Below are 3,794 nucleotides of genomic sequence, written 5' to 3' on the forward strand. Positions count from 1 at the left end.
TGATAATGTGAATGATTTGAATGTGAACGGTGACCTTAGATACATGTTCTTTATGATATTGTCTCTATATAACTGTCTATCATCGCTTAATGTGCTTATCCTTATCCAAGGATCCCTGTACACCAAGTCCAACCTTATTCCTCCGGGAACCGTCGTTTCCCCTCGAACAGAACCACCGATTTCACAGTACACGAGGGTACCGATCACACACACAAAAACACATGCCTCCCAAGAAATACGTGAACCTTACACAAAGGTCACAACTCCATAATCACGTCATGGCCACCACGAGGACCACTGCAATACCTTGGTGACTAGTGTGTCGTACCACTAATCGTGCAATCCAGGTAAAGCCACACACACCACACCTCAACAGGAATCAATCAACGGATCACAACGAAGATATGAAACCATACTCAATCAAGGAGTGGATCACAGTCCAACAACAACAACGATGAATAACACAAGTTATCATCAACCAATAGGAAAGTACAAACAACACACATGCTAGCATTTAAACATCGAACTAGCATGCTTATCACACTTAGCACGATTCAAGACACCAAAACCTACATGGATTCCTACCACATAGTTCTAGACATACGAAACATCAAGAACACACTCAAATAGTTCCACAAAAGAACATCGCGAAGTCAAAAGACCAAATACCGAGTCAAAAGAATCACGGGGAACAAATCCCCCAACAACCATACATTGTACCCCGCGGGTGGACCCACGGGTAGGCCCCTACCCGTGGTTCCGCCCGTGGGTACCAACACCCACAAGCCACGTTCCCGCGGGTGGGGCGGCGGGTAGGGCTCTGCCCGCCGTTCCGCCCGCGAGTACACACCTGTGCCCAAAATAATCCCTTCGGGGATTTTCAACACCAAGCTCAAATTCAAGTCCAAAACATGCCAAATCTCACCAAATACAACAAAATGACTTCAATCAAAGGAATAGCCAAACAATGGCATACATGAACCCTAAACACAAGCCACTACTACAGAAATCACTTACAACGTCGGGGATATAACGTCGGTTAAATGAAAAACCGACGTTATATATTTTTCTAAATTTATATATTTTTTTAAAAGACTTACGGCGTCGGTTTTGTCAAAAAACCGACGCTGTAAGTCCATAAAATTTAAAAAAATAAAATTTATAAAATATATGACGTCGGTTATTCATTTAACCGACGTCGTAACATATTAATTTAAAAAATAAAAAAATAAATATACTATACGACTTCGGTTAGTAGACTAACCGACGTCGTATAGTTATTCGTTTTTTTACTTTTTATTTTTTATCTGAGGTACGACGTTGGTTATTCAAAATAGCCGAAGTCGTAATCATTTTGTATTAAAAAAATAAATAAATATTGCTTATCATATTGAAATTACAACGCCGCTCACACTTCAGATCAGATCAAACAAAAAAATTAAACCTACCGCCGCTCCACCTCCTCTCCACGCCACACCTCCATCCTCGTCTCCATGCCACACCGCCGCTCCACCACCGTCGCGTCTTCGCCACATCGTCTCCTTCTGCTCGTCGCACAGCCGCTCCACCGTCGTTGCCACAGCTGCTCCACCTTCGTCGCCACAGCCGCTCCACCTTTTCCTTCTTCTCGCCGCCACCGCCGTCGCCAGCTGCCTCACCCCTCACCGCACCGTCGTGTCGCCCCAACAGCCCTCGCTGGACGCTTTTGGACACCGCCGCGCCACCACGCTTTGGTATGGAGATGAAATTTCTACTTGATATTGAATACACAGGTATTTAGCTTTTCCTCTTATCTTTGGGAAATTTAGGGTTCCTTAATAGTATGAAGGTACACATCCTCTTATGGAGAAAGACGTATTAGGGTACACACAGCAGTAGCACCTGTGGTTGCAGAATTAGGAGAAATGTATCGCCTTGCTGATGCTGGTGCAATTGTATCTTTGTTCTCTAGGCTATGTATAAAAAAATCACTTTTCTTTCATTGCATTCCGTTCCTCTTTGATTTTGAATGTAGGTTAAAGTGGTTCTTGATCTCTCAAATATGATTTTTATGTGCAGCAATTGAGAAAATTCTCTCCACTAAATTGGAGGCTCGGAGTTCTATTCAACTGAGAATTGTTAAAGCCCTCAGTTGCAAAACTGTTGAAACTTTTGTATCCTAACCTGATTCGTGTAAATGAATATCTTTTGAAAGTAAGTTTCTTTCTTTTTCCCTTATTAATAGATGCTGATTAAATTGAAGAACTTATTATTGATATCTCAGTTCACTATGAGAAAGTTACTTTCCCTCTATTTCTGGATTTCTTAATAAATTCCTCTCTGATTTTCAGACATCCCCCTTGACTGGGGAGTCCGAGAACATGTTGAAAAGGCTGCCGCTTACTGTAGATAGCTTAGATGTCAGAGGTCTCTATATCTATGATGATGGTTTTCGGTTTGTTATATGGTTTGGTAAAATGCTTTCAACAGATATCATCAAGAGTTTATTGGGTGATGAATTTGCTGCAGAATTCTCAAAGGTAGGATACACCATGGACTTGGTTGTTTATGCTTTTAGATCTGAACTCTACAAGGCTTGCTATTCATAATTCACTGTCATGTTTTAGCTTCCTGAAAATTTGAAAAATCAATTGCATGAATAATGAACTTCTACATGTCAAATAGGAATCCATTGTTTGTACTCAAACCTCCCCAATTATTGAGATACATATTCATAATGGCATCAAACAGTGGTCTATTTATTTTGACTGCCACTGCCTTTTTGTAAATAGCTAGCTTAATTGTGAATGATAATGATCTTTGAGTTAAAAAGTTTTTTTTTTTTTTTTTTTTTTTTTTTTTTTTTTTTTGTGGAAAGCTCTTATATGCATGTGTGATAAAGCTAGTGTGTAATTTTCTGGGGGAATGGAAATTGGGAAAAATGGAAAATTTAAATTTCATTTTCCCTCCATTATGAGGATGGAATTTCATTCCATTGGTGGAACATAAATAGAGGAATGGAAAATGCTGATTTGGTTTGTCTTTCTTTAATCTAGATTTTTCTCTAGATAATCTTCTATTCTACTTCCTACGAAGGAAGGTTATTCCCCCCTGCCTTGTGTTCTACCCCACAACAAATAAAAAAGAAAAAAGAGAAAATAGCTCTGCCAAAGTTGACATGCTACCTTAGCTTTATTTTGCACTTAATTTTGTAAAATTTCCTCTGATGTGGCTATTCTTTGTCTCCTTGAGAATCAGGTTTGCCTGCATGAGCAAGATAATGAAGTGTCAAGAAAATTGATGGGCTTGCTTAGAAAGTTTAGACAAAGATAATGAAGTGAGGCAAGGTGAACAGCCGAGAGAAGGATTCTTCCTTCTAAGAAATCTAGTTGAGGACCAGGTTGGTGGTACAAATGGTTATATGGATTGGATTGTGCAATTACACCGGCAAATCCAGCAAAATGCGTAACATACAGGTAATGGCCTGATAAAATTTTTTAGAGTCAATGATGTGAATTAACTTGCTGGGAATTTGTGTATCTCCTTAAAATGAGCTATTTGTTTATTCTTTTATCAAAATTTACAATGAATCACATGTTTTTGATTTTATGTTTGTCTTTGTTGATTATAATTTTGGGTAGGGAAAGGGGTCAGAGTGTCTTTTGAATTATGATTGTCTTCTCTTCTGTTAAAAGGCTAGAAAGGTTTCTTATTCATACTCCTAACTTCAGATTACAGATCAATATATAGGCATACAAGAGTATTTGGAAGAGACATAATAAATAAAGGAAGCTACTCCTCTCCCCAAGGCTTTA

At 39.1% G+C, this 3,794-nt stretch overlaps 1 long non-coding RNA gene across 1 annotated transcript; it reads left to right on the forward strand.

Moving 5' to 3' along the window:
• Positions 1-2,133: 2,133 nt before the first annotated feature.
• LOC109185723 lies at positions 2,134-3,308 on the forward strand. The gene is made up of 3 exons (XR_002055029.1): positions 2,134-2,193; positions 2,331-2,519; positions 3,238-3,308. It is a non-coding gene; the product is annotated as an uncharacterized LOC109185723 (long non-coding RNA).
• The last annotated feature ends 486 nt before the right edge of the window (positions 3,309-3,794 follow it).

The sequence above is a fragment of the Ipomoea nil genome, unplaced genomic scaffold, assembly GCF_001879475.1.
Source record: "Ipomoea nil cultivar Tokyo-kokei standard unplaced genomic scaffold, Asagao_1.1 scaffold1353, whole genome shotgun sequence".
Lineage (NCBI taxonomy): Eukaryota > Viridiplantae > Streptophyta > Magnoliopsida > Solanales > Convolvulaceae > Ipomoea > Ipomoea nil.